Source organism: Perna viridis, chromosome 15 (assembly GCF_037379345.1).
Source record: "Perna viridis isolate PV_CMFRI_1.1 ecotype Kerala chromosome 15, ASM3737934v1, whole genome shotgun sequence".
Lineage (NCBI taxonomy): Eukaryota > Metazoa > Mollusca > Bivalvia > Mytilida > Mytilidae > Perna > Perna viridis.
The window spans coordinates 18,726,506-18,747,484 of record NC_142459.1 but is presented as its reverse complement, the minus strand read 5'-3'; the positions used below and the strand labels follow the sequence as shown (position 1 = coordinate 18,747,484).

The 20,979-nt window shown below is 33.1% G+C and overlaps 1 long non-coding RNA gene across 5 annotated transcripts in view; it reads left to right on the top strand.

Moving 5' to 3' along the window:
* The window catches only part of LOC148597318 (uncharacterized), a 47,930-nt gene that overhangs the window by 3,785 nt on the left and 23,166 nt on the right, over positions 1-20,979 (top strand). For 4 of the 5 annotated variants that reach the window (XR_015918967.1, XR_015918966.1, XR_015918969.1 and 1 more), the window contains exons 2-3: positions 19,479-19,540; positions 20,294-20,314. This is a non-coding gene — a long non-coding RNA (uncharacterized LOC148597318). Of the gene's footprint in view, positions 1-12; positions 2,308-19,478; positions 19,541-20,293; positions 20,315-20,979 lie in introns of those variants that run through there. The other variant, XR_015918968.1, reaches the window with a different exon arrangement.

Here is a 20,979-nt window from a genome sequence, read left to right as displayed (position 1 = left end):
AAGTCTTTTTTTCTTTATGTGTTTTAAATTATATTAGAACAGAATTGGACATTCGGTTTATTGAATATAAATAACAAACGAGTTGTTCATATTACCTTTGATTCCAAAGATATAAATAGAAACAAAATAATTATAAGAGCCCGAGAGAAAACCGGTTGTAACGAACGACTTACATACAAATGTAAAATTGCATTTAAAACTATCAATCTGTCAAAAAGAACTAAAAGTAAATAATATCCGTTTGATCTCCGATACGCATACCAAACTTTTATATAGTAAATGTAATAAAGCTTCCTATCTGAAAACAGTAAAGTGCTGAATATAATAGTACCCATATTCAACCTGTGATTTTACTAATTATTTGAGTTATGTTCATCTTAAAAAACTTAATAAAACAGATGCTTTTTAGCATTAAAAATACCGAAAGAGAAAGGTACTGTGATATCTAAATGCATAGTACATGGTACTTGCATGTTATTGATAGAATCACAAATAGAAGTTCAGAAGAAACATTGTAAAAGCCTGATAGACGTATTTACTCTTGTGAACGCCATGGGAGAATGTAACGTATTTTCCCATTGTTTCCTTGAAATTAGCGATTAAAGACGGGACATTATGAAATTACTTTATTTTAACGTCAAAATAATATTCGGAGACATATCTGGTGTCCTTCTGGGCACATTGAAAACGCTTTATTCATGTGTTCAACTTGAATATTGAACACCCGTCATTGTTTGGTATAAGGGGAAATTTGGAACCGGGTTGGGGAATGGCGGATGGAGATAGTGTTTTGGGGGTAATTTTGAATGTTGAGGATGGCGACATTACTTTTTAAATAAACATTTATATGAAATAATAAATTTTAAATAGCAGTTTAAAAAAAATTCATAATTCAAATATTTGATAAGAAATGTACAGTGGGGAATGGGTACAAAAACAAAAACACAACGAACAAAAAAAAAAAAAAAATAGGACACCTAAGGGGAGACCATTCTCTAAATCTATATTACTTTAACAGCTTTGTGGTCATAGGTACTTTCATGTAATCTTATATAATGTAGAACCTCAAAATATCAAAAATATTGTGTAATTCATTTCTGTGATTTCTTTAATAAAATTCTGGTTAATGGTCAATGCAAATAATATCAGAGATGTAATGTGATGCCGAAAGGAGATACTGTCCAAAATAGACTTATAGGACTAGTCAAGGATATAAAAAAAACCTACCCGTGATTGTTAAAGGTCATATCATGTAGTTTTGACCACATACAATGATTTTACAAATGGTCATGTTTTTTTCGTTTTTTTTTTATCAAGCACCTGCGAATAAACAAGTTTTGTGTAGAACCTAAGGTTGAATGTATTCGCCTTATTTGGTTGATGTGTTTCATCAAGAAAAAAATATGTGAAAAATAAACGGACGACTACAGATAATTAACAAATACAAATTTAATTTTGTTCTATATATTTTTTTATGTTCCTATCATTTAAACGACTACAATTGAATTACCCAATATCGTCTTCAGTCTAGAATTTAGTCTTCAAATGTCTGGCTCAGAAGCAAAAAATAAAATATACAACATCGTTTATTATTACAAAATTTTAAAATTTAATCTGATTTAAACAAGTTCTAATAAATATGGAAATATTTTTCTCTGACGACAAAATAGCAGCTGTATTTCGGTAAACATTGTCTGACCATTTCGGACAGCCCTTCAGAATTTTGTAGTATTTCATCATATGCATAAATATATTCGAATGTTTGAAACAATGATTCCTGACAACGTATTTTCGTTCCAATGTAAAAGGAACACTGATTTTGCAATTGAAAACGAAGCATGCTAAAAATGGAAATTACATTTTCAGGATGTGCAATTGGCAGAATAAACTGATTGTATCAAAGGTGGCACATGTGGCGTTATGAGCCTTTTATCTATGGAATCGGCTGAAATTGTTTTATTAATTTCAAACCAATGATTCCAGTGTTATAGAATAATTTACCTGTTTATGTATTCAGGGCTCATTTTTGATCATCACTGAATTAGTTCATTAAGATGATATTTCAAACAATGATAGATGACATAACAAATATAAACACTGGGGTTTGACTAAATTATATGATCACATATCATGTAAAAATATTTTTAGTAGGGACATTTAAATCTTTGTTCATAACACTATTCAAATGCGACCTGTAAGTTAAAAGTATTGATGGAAAGTATTTGTATGAAAAGTACTCTTATTCACTGTGGAACAAAGGAAACAAATATTGAAATCTAGTGTCAAAGATTCCCACGATACAGTTAAGTTAGTTTTGTTTTGTATTATTTTATTTTTGTTTTGTTCTTGTTATACCATTTGATTATATGTGTACTTTATCGAAAATGAATAAATTAATTGTGTCTGTAACCATAGTTATAGATATGCAGCATGTGTCCTTTTACCTAGTGGTGGAAATTAATAGAGAGAAAGGCAAAAACAAATATTGACAGATTTATAATTTCAATAGATCTATCAATAATAATTAAAACCAATTTTTCGTCAACACCTATTCACAGGGCGGCCTTTAAATATTTCTGTGTGAATGGAGTTCTCCGATTTCGATCCGTATATCATAAGAAAAAATGTCAATGTATTTATTATGATTTTAAAGTTTTTTGTTAAGTTTTGCATGTTCTTGGTCACTTCCATTGGAAACAATTACAACTTTCATAAGGAAATGGAGGGATGCAAATGGGGAGGGGGGTTTGAATGTTGAAGGATAAAATTAGTTTTAAAAAACTTAATTGATATGAACAATATATTAAATTTATTTTGAAATAACAGTTTAAATGCTGAATAACTTAAAAATATGCAATTGGGATTCTATGGGGGATTTTTCTACGGAGCATGGGGAAATTTTAATTTGAAATGGGGAATGGGGGAATGGCGTAAGATACATTTAAAGTTTATACCATGACAATGTTGTAACCAATCATACGTCTCTTAATTCATTAATGATATTCATAAGAATAGAGGGAGTATATTATAGCAATTACAACTGCCTTTAAATTTCATGAATTAGCATTTAAACTACATACAGTAAATGGAAGAAACAGTTAATGACAGATTTATATTTTGAGTAAATCTATACATAACACTTGATGTTATCTTTTGCAAATACCTATTCATTGTGTGGCCTTTAAATTTTTCTGTGTGAATAGAGTTCTCCGAATTTTTTAAGTATTTCATACGGACGAACAAAATATCAAGTATCAAGGATTGTAAGTTTCTGGCTAGAAACAAGAACAAAATGTATGTGGCGGGTTTAGGATATACTTACAATTACTCTATTAATGCAATTTCGACGCATTTTGCAATTTAATACGTTGAAATACGTTAATGCATTGATTCAAAACACTGTCTAAATGGAGGTAATATAATATATATGGGGAAACAAAAATCGAACTTTTTGAACTTTCGGAGATCCAAACTTCAGGAACAAAAAGACGACGATAATATTATTGAGCTATCCATAACCAAACATATATCTGTGTATTTAGGTACTTGTATATTCAATATGAATCATTTTTCAAATACCTTATTATTGAAGTTGAATATCTGATCGCTGATATTTGAACTCTGATGAGCGCTTTCAATGTTTAGGTATCGAGAATCAATTGGTTGTTATTTGTTGCTCAGCGTAAGTGCTACAACCTGTTATCTAATGGCTCCTTGATTAACATCAGGTTAGGGGACATATTTCATTGTATATGTACAATTCGAATGTTTAAATGTCCAATACTTGAGCCCCAATGAAAAAAAATTATCTCTAGGGAGCGATTATCGATTGATTTTCGATTGTTATTTTTATAAATACTACAATGTCTATAAAATGGCTGCTTGATATACTTTCTTTATGGGACCAAATGCAAATGTGTAATTCGAATATCTAAATTGTACTGACTGCAAACCTTTGAGACCCTATGAGTATTTTCGATATTTAGGTACCGATTTTTGATTTTTAGCCGATTAAAACTCATTTCAATTGATGTAACCGTTTTAATTTGGATACCTGATGCACTTCTTTTAAGAGCGGCAGGAGTGAAGGCTAATATCTTGAGCGCTTACATTTTAGCTATGGTGGACAGTTTCAATCTAGCTAGTATCGATATTTTGTCGATTATAACTATACATCATTTATACAGAAGCTGTCTAATACGCTTACAGTAATAAGAAGCAAACGTTATTGCAAATTTTCATTTTGAATGTCTAGACAACCATGACCGCTAATATTTTGGCCACGGTGCGCGATTTCATACCTTAGATATCAAGTGATCCAATTTGTTGCTGATTGTTACCCTATTAAAATACTTCAACTTCATAACGAGCAGGGGGAAATTTTTGTGGGTGTTTTATGAATACTTACATTTAATATTTGCAGTCCTTATTTTTCGCGTTTTCAACTTTGATGGAATGAGATTACATGAAAAATATCGGACATTGAATTAAGTGACCTGTTTTCTTACGCAATTCTCCGAACATAGCGAATATGGCAAAAATAATAGCTTAAAAAAGTTAAACGAAAGCTTGATACACATTTGGTTATGGCGGGTTAGTATTGTAAATGTACAGCTTAAATGCTTTCATTATCTAAGCCCCATTTAGTCTCTAGACAAAGATTATCAATTGGTTTTCGATTGTTACCCTTTTCAAAGAGAAATCAAGGGAACCATAGTTATAGCGGTAATTAAAAGAATGTAATCAAGGGACAAAGACCAGACATGGAAAACAGACATACACAACAAAGAACATGAAGTTACTGAAAGCATACATTCGAGGTAACAAAAGCAAATGAGTAACTCGGACTCCACTTACAACTTGAAGCATGGGCCAGGTGCACCGGTAGGATAAGCATCCTCTGCTTTTCTAGAAAGACCCACCGAGTGGCTCATAAAAAAACACGTCCTGGGTAGAAAAACGAGGATATGAAAACTATGACGCGAAGAATAAAATAAGCCCTCATAGTGCAGACGGATACAGCATAACGATCCACGAGCTCATAATGACGACCATAAAACTTTTGTAGTGATGACTTCAATCTTGTAGCAACATAACCTTGTTCCAGAAGCCTATTTGTTAGAGTTTTAGCGCGATATAAAAAGTCTGAGTAGTTTAGGCAAGCTCTGGCATAACGCATCAGTTGTGATATGAACACCACATACGCATGTTCTGAAGGGATATTGCCACAGATGAAAGGAAAGTTGACAATTCTGAAAGAAAAGTCATCACGTTCGTCGTAAAGTTTGGTCAATAGTTTTCCTTTACCATCGATTTCCAAGTGTAGGTCAAGATATGAGGCTGACTTCACAGTGTCTGTAGTATCCTTTATCTCATGTTCTTTTGGAGGTAAATGCGATGTAACAAATCACCGAAATTAGGATTATTAAAAGATAATATGTCATCTATATAGCGGGAACTGAGATTAAAGGATCTAGCCAAACGATATTTTTTTCTTTCGGATCGGATCAGCTATAAAGTCATCCTCATAAGAGTGAAGGAATAGGTCAGCATGTCAAGGAGCACTATTTGTTCCCATTGGAATACCGAACATTTGTTGAAAAACCCGTCCACCACACTGAACAAATATGTTGTCGTTTAAAGATTCCAGCATTTTGTAAACATCTTCCTCTTGATAAATACACCAAGAAAGGCTCAAAAGAATATTTTTTGAAGAGTCATTTTTATAAAATTAATACAGATTAATGAGCATTAAATCATTTTCAGTTAATCACATTTAATTGCCCAATACCTCTAAATGGGCTGTCAAATGAAAATTCTCAAAAAGAAAACATTATTTCCATAGCAGCCATAACACTTACATTAGATCACTGCATATTTCAAGTTCATATGACATACAGCATGCTTACAAAATATCGTTAAAATATTTTACCATGCATGTCCGGTCCAGTTTGATCCCTAGGGAGGTGTTTAATCAAATAATTAAGAGAGGTACAATCGCATATTACGTTGAAAGTAATGAATAAAAACTTCAAAATCCACGTGAATAACATTATAGGAACACGTCGTCCCTTTTCGCCCCGGTTATAAATTTCCTTGCAAAGTATGCGGAATCAATCTGCAGTGAGTAAAAATTTTAAAAAAATGTGTTGCTGTGTACAAATACACACAATATACACAATATATACTTCTGAATCGTTAGGCTTTGACATGGCTCAGGAAAACACAAGTTTTGGAATTTATTTTGATTAACTGAACTCAGCTTCCAGGCTAAGGACTTGACTGCAAATGATAGCATATATTAATCATGTCATTACCTATTTATCAATATTGTTGTGATAACAAATTCAATATGAATTTTACTTTAATTACCAATAATTCACACCTTGTAAATAAAACATTTTAATCAATCTCCCACTCAATCAATTAACGACTAATTAAATTATATTTACAATTGTTGCTTAAGACCAGTTATATTGTTATTATGACATGTCGATTGAAGGCAGCTTGGTTATTGTTAAATAATATCGTAATTGTTATTTCAAATTACCAAGCCAATTAAAATAATAACAATTTATAATAAAACTAATGAATCAATTTGATATTACGATCTCAATATAACAAAAGAAAGTGGATGATAATTAAAAGCATTAAATTGAAGTATATATATTTTTAAAATATATGATATTTTATAAATAATTTTATAAATAATGTGATATTTTATTAATGAAAAGAGTAACATATAATGGGGGCGAAAGGACTCACTTATCGGGGCGAAACGACCCGGCGCGAAACAACGCGGGGCGAACAGGTAATCGGGGCGAAACGACTTGCTACCGGAATGACTTACGATCTCGTACCTATTTGATTGGCTTATTTTGAAACTCAAATAAAAGATTCATCTGTGGAAAGCTTATTCGTTTCTAAGTCTAACTGCAAAGTGTTACAGAAATTTGTTGAAAAACTAATTATTAATGGCAAATTTTATATTAATGGTATATGTCGCGACTTCAACTTTTTTGCAGATTGGGTGATGAAGTGTAATCTAAAAATATCCTCAATTCAAATATTTGACATATTTTTTCAGTTTGTTTTCTTTATTTCCATCGCTCTGTATGTTTCTGAATTAGATAAACATTTTCTTATTGCATAATGATGAATCTGTTGAAATATAATTTTATTTTGAAAATTTGAGTTCAGAAATGGAGTACTTATTTTGTAACTGTAAAGTACATGAAAAACTTCAGTGGGAGGGAATATTCGAAAATGGAAAAGTTTTCGATAAATTTAAAACTAATGAAAAGATAGCTGAAGAAAGAAAAAGAAAGGCAGAAGAGTAATACAATGTTTTGATTGGTAATATCCAGGGGTTCAATGTGTCAGGTATTGAAACGTGTGGGTAAACGATTCTGGGGTCGGTCAGATTCGCGATTATCACCCTCAACAAAATCAATAAGGTTTAAATAAGCTGAATGATTTCTATTGTTTTTAATGAATAAAATTTGAAAACTTTTTATTTAATAAAATATAGAAAGTATCAAAGTATTGGAAAGTTAACCTAAACAAAAATCCTAGAACACTGTGGCCTTGATGAACCTCGCACATAGTTGTCTATTTTTAGAATTGTTAGTGTAAAAGGACTAAATGTACTCAAATCAGAAAGCAGGCTATAATACCAAGTCTTGAGGTTACAGACATACACTGATTGAAAACTGTAAACATAATTAATTCAGTATTTATGTACTGAAATCAATGGTAGGGGTGCCAGAACGTTACTCTTGTTCACATATTTGAAGAAGGAAGCAGATCGGCCAAAATAGGATTAATTTGCATGCCATTTGTAAACATTTAAACAAAACAAAACCTATATTATACCATACCAAGCATTACTATTGTGAACTAAATGTATAATTCATATTGTTGATTCTTTTGTAAATATCATGTGTTAATGGTATTGATAAAATATTTGAAAACCTTGAAAGATATTATTTAATTTATAGGAAAGAATGTTGAGAAAGTCGTCACACAAAATCTCTGGCAATTTTATGATAGATTGTAGGTAATCTAGGGTGCGTTTAAATGCACGATAGACAAACGCTCATAGCATGCATTTAAACACACGATGGACTAACGATGAAAAAAAATAATATTAACAAATATTAATTAGGAAAGTAAAAATCGGAAATAAATTAATGAAAATACAAAAATAGCAAATAATACGAACATAACAGTTGAATCAAGGAAATAATCAAAGTACAAGAGTAAACGAAAGCTTCTATCGTGTGTTTAAATAAATGCTTGCATTTTGCGTTTAAACAAAAGGTTGTATCGTGCGTTTAAACAAACACTCCTAGCGTGTGTTTAAACCAACGCAAAACGATGTGTTAACGAACGATAAACCATGTGCAAACACTAAAATGGGAAACATGAACGTTTCAAGGAGTGTCAGACTAGGTTAACAAACCTATAATTCTAATCAAGAGATTCTTCATACTTATAACCGTTTTTGATTGGTCGAGAACGTTATTGCCAGAAAGTTCATTCGTGCATGGTCTTCGCCAGATCATTCATACATGCACGAACGCCAGTCAGCTTGAGACGAATATGGCAGCCGTGTAGTTCGAAAGAGGGTGGCAACGAACTGAATGGCATAATATAGCCGTAAGAATAGTTTACTACATGCAAATTAAATTTACTGATCAAGTTTGTTTACAGAGAGTAATTTTCATCTCGGGGAAAGAAACTTATAACCGAGTCTGACTGAACCCTTGAAAAAAACCTTGTTGTAATTTTATTTCTTTCTTGTTGCAGTTGTATTTCCTGTTAATTTTATTATAATGCTATTCCTGTTGAATTGTTTACATCTCGTATTTTCAGTGCCAACTATCACTTCGTCCATGCCCCCTTCACTATCGTTTTGCAGACAATTATGAAAATAGCTGTTCAATCCTATGGTAATGGCTGTATGGTTACGAAATTTCTTATCTGTAGCAATATTGTATTTAGCGTGAAGTCGTCTTGATTGTGCGGAATCTGTATATCTGAAATGCTTTAGTTTTTTTGTGTGTTTGTTTTTTCTGACATGGTGTCATAAGAATGGTATTTCCGACTCCTCACTGAAGACAGAAACTGTTCAAACAGCCTTTTATTCATAGGGTGGTAACCGTAAGGAGAACTTATGAACCTCGCGCATATTACCAAAATTTACCCGTAGAACGTAAATGCATTGATGATACGCAGAAAATGTTCTCGGTCAAGTTGATCTTCATCTTTAGGGTTTTCCTCCGCCGTTTTTTATCCCGTTTTAATCAATGTTACTTTTTTTTCTCGTCTATTCTTCCACTAAATTCTTCTTTTAAAACGCAACGTTGATTTTGAAACTTTTTTAAAACAGTTACAAAAAACCTATTATTTGTCGACAGAGGATCGTCATGCATATCTTCTCTCCTGTACACGTTTTTTTTTTCTCCCATGAAAATTTTTATTTCTCCTATGGTGTATTTTCTCCATGGGATTTAATGTTGTGTTTGAATAAAATGATAATCATATATAGTAAATTGTAACGTAATAAAAGAAGATGAGTTGCGACAACAAGCCTCTTATGAGTTCGAATGAACTAACGGTCGTTACCCTATATACTATATACGTATACTGACAACGAATACAAGTGACACTGACCAAATTAGCTGACAGACAGACAGACGCCAAGTGACACTCTTTCAAGAAATTCTAGTCAAACTAAAAGGTAGCTCTGGAAATTCAAGGTTACAAAAATAGGAATGCAGAGTCTGTGTTCCCAGAAAATTGTATTCTCAGTGAAGTCTCAATATATTTAAATGAAATAAACAAGAAGTCGTACATTAAATCAACTTTATATTAAAGAAAAGTAACAGTTAACAATTTATAATATGTATATAAGACTTCCACTCACTCTAAGTACTTACACTCTAAGTTCATCTGTACTCTTTCATAATGTTCTTTTTGTCTTCTCTCCCTTTCCCTTTCATTCTCACTCCCCCTTTTATATCCCCCAAAATCGCCCTATGAGAACATAAAAATAGTAACAATATGGTAATGAATCTAATGCAAAACACAATATCTGTTATCAGGGCACTAGGGCACCATTAGTAGGGCTCAGCAGGGCACCAGATCTTGGATAATGGCTCTTCATTGATACTTAGACCTATTGTAATTATCTTATGTAACGTGTTATCAAAATATGTCATTAAACTAGTAAATATAATAGTAACAAAAATATACATATGATTATTTATCAAAAATCATTTCACAGCCCCCCTCTTAACATTGAACCTCCATTGTTCAATAAAAAGATATATGAAGTATCAACTAACAACTATTATGCACTAAACTGATTGAAAAATGTATATAAAAAGTACAAAACATTACAATAGTCTTGGAATAGCAATGGAAAAACGTTACAATAAAATCATACATTTTCCCTGAGTTTTCTGTGTTATATTTCATACGAGACATAACAACACTTCATTTTCTCTCATGCCACTCTCAAACAAAACATGAACACAACTCTTGAGCATATATGATGTAAAACAAAACAAATGTCAAATAACCATCTGTACACACATTTTTACATTGATAAATGTATTTTTCATTAACTAAAAAAAAGCAACTCTAAAATGTTAATTTTGAACTTTCATACTAGCACTATCTTCTTATCCAAAAAGAATTTTTTTTTTAATTTCATAGAACATGTAAATGACAGTTATAAACACCAGCCAAAGGGTTTAATGCATCCACTTAAAACGTAACACACATATAGCACTATATACACATACATGAATTGTATATATTTAAAAGAAAACTAAACGACTTTAAGAAAACACACATATTCACATGTATTTTCAGTAATAAACTTATAAGGGTCATAAAACACCATAAACAAAGGATTTATAACACCAAATTCAGAAATTCATCATTTTTTTTTCATTCAAAACACAAACTTTAAAAGGGTTCAGAAAAAGAAAATTATAATAAAATACATGTAGAAAAAACATTTAGATAATTTATAACATATAAATGTCCAGTTTATACATACAAGTTAGTACACACAAGGAGTCATATATAGTCATTAATCCTCATCTTCATCAATTACCACTGCATTAACTGCTCTCCAGTGTTGTTCTCTTGCAAGTCTCCCAATTTTCTCTTGAATATCTCTTGAAAAACTACTCCAATCTAAACTTCTTGGATAAAAGTGTATAGAAGATTCGAATTGGTGGTGACTCCTTTCGGAAATTAAATTTTGTCCATGGAAGAGTCTTGTACTTACTAGGGTTACGATTATTGTTTCCAAAGTTTCTGTATATTCTTCGTGTTCGTTTTCATTGGACACACTGGTGTTACTTTCTTGATCACTTATGCATATTTCGTCCACTTCCACTGAATTACAGTCCTCAATTTTGTTTTATCGACTCCGGAGGTAGACGGTTTGTCTTCATATGGTATCACATTTTTATTTTGCACATCTTTATAGTCAGACATTACTTTTAGACTCTCCAAAAGTTCTTCATACGTCTCCGCATAGTCTATTTCCATAATGTCTTTTTGGAAGGAATTGAGATCAGTGTTTTTACTTTTCCTGTCCTCTTCTTCACCTCGAAAGTTTTGTCTTAATCCTGTTTTTTTTTATTTCACGTTTTTAGAGGTTCCTTTTGCATCTCCTGACCATTGTTTGTCGGTACATCTTAAATGAAGAATTAAATATTCTCTGCAAAAGAAATAGCAATAACAGCCCCGAACTGGACATCTGACATACTTCACTATGCCATTGTGCACTTGATTCTGTTGTCTTTTTAAGTTTCTTCGATTTGCGTAAACTTGGCCACAATCATCGCACATATATGTTATCTTTTATTTTTCGATTAAAGCATTTATAAATCTCCCAAGTTTTCTTATTACTCTGCCTGATCTTGTAATGACCTTTTGTTTACGATTGTGTTGCGCAACTTTCCCGCGCATTACATAATTGTCCCGGACTCCGGGTAGGATCCGCACTCCGGCTATCGTTATCACCTATCGGTCACTGACCCGGATGACGCAGATCGGCTTCTGTTTGTTCATTATCAATTCTAATTTTTGGAGAATGATTAAAGTTATTTAATTCTAGATCCTCAGTTTCTGTGTCATGTTTGTTTTCTTCATCTTCTTTTCTACTATTATCTAAATCTAAGGGGACTTGTTCTTCATTTCTTGAAAACTGCGTAATATCTGGTAATTGGAGAGGGATTTGTTTTTGTTGTTGTTGTTTAAACCACTTTGCCGTCTTTGTTCCTTTAGAATTTTTTTAAATTTTCACCATTGATTACAACCAGAGTTGAGTTCTTTGAATGTTGTATTTTTAATAACACATCACTCAGTTTTTTCAATTATCACCCACGGTCCAGTCCAATGACGGGCAATTTTTAATTTAAGTCCAGGTACATTTTTCTTCAGGTTCTTCCACACCATATCTCCAATTCATGTTGCATGGATTTCACATTGGCATTGTACAGATTTGTTTGTCTTTCAGCTGAAACTTTTTAATTATAACGGGCAATTCGTGTATATTTCTTAATGTTTCTTCTAGTTATTTCACATATTCCGATGTATACTTCTTTTCTTCATTTGGGTCTTCAAGTGGTTCTGTTATAATCTCTAGTGGAAAGCTCATATTCCTGCCATACACAATTTTATGTGCACTGACTGCCTTGCTTTCATGTGGTATTGAATTATATGCCATTACCCATTACGAACAAATCTAGATACTGGTCCCAATCTCTTTGATGTGATTTTATGTATTTGCAAAGCATTTCATTTATACTACGATTCGCTCAATCATACCATCTGAACTTGGGTTAAACGGTGTGGTTCTTGTCGTATTTATGTCAAGTAAATCACATATTTCTGCCAAGATAATGCTTTCGTACTGCCGCCCTTGGTCTGAATATATATGAAGTGGGAATTCAAATATATTTACCCATGATCTAACCAGCACATTAGCTATTGTTGTATATCCGGAATAGCATATACCTCAGTCAGGTTTGAAAAATATTATCCTATAACTAAAATATATTTATTTCTGCCTTCAGTAATGCGAACGGGGTCTGCTATGTCTGTGGCTATTCTTTCGAAAGGTGTACCAACAACAAAAGTCTGTGATTTGTGTCTTTTCTTCCTTGTGGGATCCTTGAGTTCACCACAGATTTGACATTCCTTTACATATTTTCGGACAATCTGCTGAACTTACAAAATTGGAACTTGGTGGTATACCATATCCAAGTCCAGTGACGTAAACCAATCTGCATCATCTAGGACGTCAAGGTTTCCATCAATGATGATCAACGGATACGCATTTTTTATCGTCTTTTCATTTAGCTTCCTATAATCAACACATATTCTCCATATCCCGTTTTCTTTTGTACCATTACAATTTGTGATGACCAAGGACTCATAGATTTTTCTATAAGCCCTTGTTCTTCCAGTTTCTAAATTTCTTCTTCCAAAGCCTGGTGCTTATATATAGGGATCCGCCGTGGAGGTTTCCTATGGTGTCTCATCTTTAAGCATAATTTTATGTACACCCAAGTTTGTTCGCCCGACCTGACCTGGTCTTACGAAACAATTTTGGTGCTTACATAAAAGTTTACAAAATATACAAATTTGATCCTTGTTCAAATGTTTTGAGCCATTGCTATACACTATTTTGAGATGTTCGGGGACAACATTTTGGTCTTCTGAGACTTTAATAATGTGGTTCTGCTTATCCGATTTGCTCTCAAGGTCCAAGAAAGGGCCAATTCTGCTAATCGATGTAAGAATTGACATGTGAGTATTTTTATATACTGTTACATCACGAGGTCCAGGATTATATACTCTAGTGAAAATCACCTCGTTTGACACATCTATTAAGGTCTTTGCTAATGCCAATGCCAGCTTTTCTAAAAATAGCTTCTCTGGTGTCAAAATACCAACAAAGTAAACTTTTCCTGCAATTTTAGTCCGTTTAGAAAACCTGACTTGATGACAGCTTCATGTCCGGTTGGGACTAATACTGTTTCTAAAGCAATGACGCGCCCGGATGCCCGATTATTATATGTCGCTTCTAAAGGTAAACGACAACCCTTTATATTAAAAGCAGATTCATCATGTTCCCATTTACAACGATATTTTGAAATAAAATCTTCTCCTATCAAGTTATTGTCAACTCCGTCTTCAATAACTTCATGTTCAAAAGCTTGATCTCTAAAAATTAAGGTCATCAAAGCTTTCCCTAGGCAATTCATTTTCTGCCCACTTGCAGTCACATTACAAGTTTCAACAGGCTGTAGTACAGGTTTATCTATCATCGCTTAAGAAGCCTCGCTAGTAATGAATGTGTTTTTTGCCACAATATCAATTTTCCAATTCATTTAAACGCCCTCTATTTGTCCTTGTACAATCATGCTGCCTTTATTTGTCACTTTAATCGCGGAATTAGTGGTGCCTAGAATCACAGGAGCTCCACAATTACGGCTGGTGTTCTGGACTCACTTTTATCGTGTTTACTCATTTTCCTCACATTGTATCTTAGTTTGAATTTTTCTTTAGGCCTGTTATAATTCATTGACAATTGGTCAGCAGCGTCCATCTTTCTTTTTTTCTAAATTTTGTGCTTTCGACCCTTTATTATTATCTTCCTGTTTATGGAAATTCTTATTACGATTCCAAGCATGTTTCTTCCAAGCCATAAAAGGTGGTTATAAGAACGCGCTTGGGGACTAAAAGCAGTTTTCCGTGGAAATTCTCTGGAGCTATATTGCTCAAAATATTTCTCATTTTCATCTCTTCTAGTATCTACGTATGATTTACCTGCCCTGTCCTCTATTTCATATAGTGAACTCCGGATGGGTTTATTTTCTTCAGCTAGATTCTTCTCTCCAGCTCGCAGACATTCCTCTTGCATTGCGTTTACCACTGCTTCGTCTACAGTTTTTGGCCCTGTCCTCTTTACAGCAAGTCGGAATTCTTCAGATTGACCACATTCGTGAAGGAATGACTTAATAACATTTTCTTCAACTATTTCAGGATTTTCGGGATACGCTTTCCTCTATAAATCTTTGATCGCTTGACCAAAATCCCTAAAAGATTCATTAAGCCGTCTTTTTCTGAGTTTCGCCTCAGCAGCATAGCGTTCTTTCATAGCTGTATGTCCAAATCTCTCTTCCATCTTTTCTTTAAAACGGTGAAAGTCCCGTTGTATAAACAACCGCATTCCGTAAGCATACTTCTCCGCTTGTCCCTTCAAAGTGCTCAATAGTACTCGCCGTGATTCTGGACCTTGATTATACGGCATTTCTTCTCTGTTATAGGATGTCCCATTTTTAGCAATCGAACTAGTATTAGGTGACTTATAGGATTCGTCGCTCTGTACTCCCTGTCTCCTGGAATTCATTTCATGCACAGAGTCTGTCTCATTTCCTGAAACTATATAATTCCATACCAATTTAAGACAGATAGTCAATAATATCAACCCTAAAATCGTAAAGAAACCATACATTACATACTCCTTTGATTTTTGCACAACTTCATTTTCGGGAATGTAGATCAATGATATAGTAACAAGAACGCTACTAAATACCAATAGACAAATCCAAAACAGCCAAAATCGTCTCCAGCTTCCACTATTCTCTTTTTGTATATTATCTTGACCATTAACAATGTTATACGGACGGACACTGGTATGCCATGATAAGTCCCATCTAAAAAAAGAGTATACAAACGATGGTGCACAATGTAGACCCGATATAAATAGCTACCAACCTTGCATATACTGGATTTGTCATTAAACCTAAGAATACGAAGGTGCAAAACAGAAAAGTTGAAGAAATGGTAAACTTTTCAACCATTTCAACTATATTTTTACAATTGTATTGTTAATATTTGATAAGAAATATGCAATGGGGAATTGTGATTGGGACAGTAACGCAAAAAGAACGAACACGATTTAGAAAAAGCCTATGGCACGACGCGGAAATATGGTATTTTAAAAGGTATATTTGATATGGGGTTGAAAGGAAGACTTCCTCTGTTCTTGTCCAATTTTTTTTAGATCGTCATTTAAATGTAAGGGTAAATTCCACTTTTTTTCTGAGGAGAAGGAACATGACATGGGAGTTCCTCAGGGAAGTATTCTTTCTGTCACTCTCTTCAGTATTAAAATTAATAGTTTAGCCCAAGTTTTGAAGGACATTATTGACGGTTCCTTGTATGTAGACGACTTTTTGATCTGCCACAGGGGACAAATTATGAGTAATATTGAAAGGCAGTTACAACTTTGCCTCAAAAGAATTTAGAAATGGGCTTTAGAGATTGGGTTTAAATCTTCTACATCTAAAACTGTTGGTATGCACTTTTGTCGAAAACGATGGCTGCATCCGGACCCAGATCATTTTCCTTATGGTAATAAAATCAAAATAGTAGAAGAAACAAAATTCCTCGGTTTACTTTTTGATAGTAAACTTTCTTTTCTTCCCCATATCAAATTACTTAAATGTAGGTGTCTTAAGGCACTAGATATTTTAAAAATGGTATCCAGTACCGATTGGGGTACGATACCTCAATTTTATTAAATTTATATAGATCTTTAGTGAAGTCTAAACTTGACTATGGATCTATTGTTAATGGGTCCGCCAAAAATCTTACCTTCAAATTGTAGACGCTGTTCACCACCAGGGGTTGCGACTTTGCCTTGGTGTATTCAGAACCTCTCCTATTGAGAGCCTTAATTCCGAAGCAAACGAACCATCCCTTGGAGATAGACGTTTTAAATTAGTTCTTCAATATATAAGTAAACTTATGGCCTTGCCAACGACTGTGTCATTAATCCTATTTATGTCGATATTTATCGAAAATATGAAAGCAAGACACCTCCTTTTGGAATCCGAATAAAACCTCAATTGGAAGCAATTCATCTGGAGACCAATGCAGTGACACCTGTTGTTACTTCGAAATGCCCTCCATGGGAGCTTCCACACCCTTCTTTCATTTTTGATCTGCGTGAATATAAAAAATCTGATACCAATCCATTTTTTTTCCAACAAAATTTTCTGAAATTAAACCACATTTTCCCGATTTTTCGAAGGTGTATACAGATGGCTCAAACGAGATGGCGATAGCGTTGCATGTGCTTCTGTTCATGGTGACAGAACTGCAACTGAAATTCACTACTCAATCTAATCTTTCACCGTTTATTATTTGCTCTGACTCTTTGAGCTGTCTGTTGGCAATTAAGGGTCATTAACTGAAAAACACTCTTATTTTACAAATTTTATATTTTATTCATAAACTTCGGGAATTCGATAAAGAAATTGTTTTTCTCTGGATACCCAGTCATGTTGGTATTCAGGGGAATTCAGTTGTACACAAGGTTGCCAAGAAGGCATTAAATGAAATAATAATGGATGTTAGTTTGCCTTACACCGATTTTAAACCTTTAATAAGGACATATATTTTTAAGATGTGGCAGGACCGATGAGACGGTCTTGAACACAACAAACTCCATTCCGTAAAACCCGATCTAGGCCTTCATCAATCCGGATCGGGCAATCGCAAAGAGCAAGTGGTCATGACTAGATGTCGCATTGGACATTCTAGATCTACACATGGCCATTTGCTTATTAGTGATTCTCGACCTGAGTGTATCCCATGTGATTGTCATTTCTCTATCAAACATGTTCTTCTAGATTGTGTGGATTTTACCAACACCTGGCAAAGTTATTTTGATTGTGAGAAAATGCTTGATTTGTTCAAGACCGTTTTATGTCAAAACATTATCGATTTCTTACGGGACATCGGTTTATTTAATAAAATCTAAATTTTATACCTTCCTTGATTTTCTAAAATTTTAAATGTTTTATCGAAGTAATATTTCTTAGTGGAATTCATGTCTTAGATTGACCTTTTACGTACCTTTCTATGTGTAAATAGCATTTTGTATTAATTTCATGATTTTATGAAGATACTTTGATCTTGATTTTCCTTATTTAGATGTTCTTGCCTTGATATGGTCCTGGTCGCCGAAATGGCATTAAGCAACAACAATCAATCAATTAATCAATCAATTTATTTAATTATTGTTTTTATTGTTATATTTTATTTTCTTACATTTTTTGTTTTGGGATATTTATCGATGTTTTAGAATAAAGCTTCCATAACAAAATACACATACAACAACCAACTTAACGTCATTTACAAAGTATTACCCCTTCTTCTAACAAAACTCTTTTTGCAAGACACTGTCTTTTTCTCTTAAATCAACTGTTTTCAATTACTAAAAGCATGGGCTTCATGAAAGTTAAAATTGTCTAAACCAGGCTATATCAGTATTTATTTTTTTTTAACTAAAAGTTCTTCTTGGTTTAAGCATGTGATCACTTTACACAGTTTCAAAATACCAATATATCAAATAATTAAGATGCCTAGGGCCTGTTTAACAAAGATGTCTTAAGACATGTCTTAAATTGTGAAATACCACATGTGTACATTGGATCTACATACTCTCTGGTGCGTTTCAGTTTCAACCAGAGTCCCAGTACTAAAATGACAAAATGCCAATAAAGGTAAAGGTATTTTACATGTCGTATAATACTAAAGCATGTTACAGTGTAACCGTTGTAAAGAGTGTCTATTTTTGACTGTTGTATTTTTGCATAAAAACAGTGGCAGTTCAAGAGGATGTCTGTTGACTGAAACACATATTTTGATTGAAAAATTTACGAAAACTTTTTGTTTGTTGTTCACACTTAAACTTATTTAGCGGATTTCGCTGCTAAATCTCGAAAAACACTTATACTTGATTCGTATTTTCTTTCAAATATATTGTTTATGACAACTAAGAAAATTTACACACATATTTACGCTTCTAAATTGAGTTCGTTTATTGCACTGTTCTGATTTGTACCTTTCATATTTCCATTGAAGAGCTGAGACACTGGATGTTATGATTATACCTATATTATTAAAATACTTCATTTTTTATGTCAAAAGATGAGTTAGACCATCGAACAATTGGAAAATTTAGTATCTTTTTGACTCAGTTGGGTACAGAAATAGGTTTTTTTCAAAGAGGGGGCGGGGGGGGGGTAATTGCATGGCGACAAATTGATTTGTAAATGAGAAGTATAAAGGTACATGGCAATAATCGTGGAGTGGAGGGGTGCACTGTAGAACCTTTTAGCCATTTAATGATTTCGCCTCTTTTTAGTGTTTCCGAGGAACCTGACAAACTCATATTTAAGATTGACAACTTATCACAAGTTTCGACATTATTTACAAGACAGTCTTTACTTCAAAATGATAATCCATAAAACTATCCAACTATGAATAATCGGAATTTAGAAGAAATAATCGGTTATTAAAATCACTTGGATGATCGTGTCATGTCTGGCATTTTGATTTATTCATAAATTATGAACTACTTTCAGATTCGTGGATACAATTCCTAAACTGTGGTTAAATACAATTTAGAAGATGGCGGAAAAGCAAGGTGAGGAAAGTATTTATTATGATTTAGGACCAAGGTGCTGGCTTTCTATTTCACTATTTATGGTCATTAATATTTTATTGTTTTCTTTTGTCCTTTGTCGGTGATTTTTGTTTTGGTGTTGCTATAATCACTTATTGGTCTATATAAATACCCCGGTAAAATTATCGTCCGACGTACATAAGAAGTAAATAAAGATATAGCATACAGTGTAATCGATACTTTATTAAAAATGGAAACATTTAAATATTTGTAATCATGTCGTATACGAATATTGGCAGGATAATAATCTTCGTTTGGTTTTGTAGAAACCTGATTATACAAAAAGGAAAAAAAACAACATAACATACACAATGCAGTTAACTGAAAGAAATACATATAAAGAACGGAAGATAAGGAAAACAAGACCTGACATAATTATAGTTTAAATTCATCTTTAGAAACGCCCATGTTTCACAGATTTGTTTTTGTTTTGTGGTTCACTGACAGTGATTCATGTAAATTAATTATAAACATACAAGACGTATACAAATCTGTTCAGATTACAAATTTACCAAGAACCTACCAACACAAATATGTAGCAAACTAATATTTGAACAAACGACTTTATATTCAATAGGCGAAATAGACCAGGGAGCTACAGAGTATAAATATGATGCAAATGAGAGGCTATAATATTCTATTTGAAAAATGCATGACTTGATATAAAACCGCTTTAGAAAAATAACTGATATAAAGTGATATTTTTTTTTGTAGATGAAGAGGACGATTTTACTAGTAAGTTAATGTACTATTTCAAGAAAAGTAGCTTTTCACTTTCAACCAAAGTATTTCATCCATGGAATACATTAAACTGTCCATGCAAGAAATCAAGATGACTTAATTTGCAAATCAACAAACTTACAAACTTAATATATGGATTAGAATGCAATTTATGTGGTTTAGTATATGTCGGAGAAAGGCAATAACCATTAAACAAAAGAATGTGCGGTCATCGACCGGGAATGTACACCACAAAATTCCCGACAGTTTCTCAACACTTTAATCAACACAATCATTCAATCCTCTCTATAAAAAGTTCGTATTAAAAAATATTACCATCATACGAACAGTTCCATTCTAAGTAAAAACCATCGTATGGAAAGAAAGGAGTACTGGATAGGCAGACTAGGTACTGCAATACCTTAGGGATGCAATGACATCATCAAAAGTGTAGGAAACCTTTCAAACAAATATATCAGTAGCATACTTGTGGTCAATTTATTTGAGAAAAATCCAAGACGGGAAAGGAGTCATGGCCATCGCCACTATACGTCACCTAAGTTACATGATGTCTCCATAGATGGTCTACTTCCTTTCATATAAAAACATCTTGGACTTCATCACATTAGAACCAAACTTTATTCTGTACCTCTCAATTTACTACACTCCCTTTACAAGTC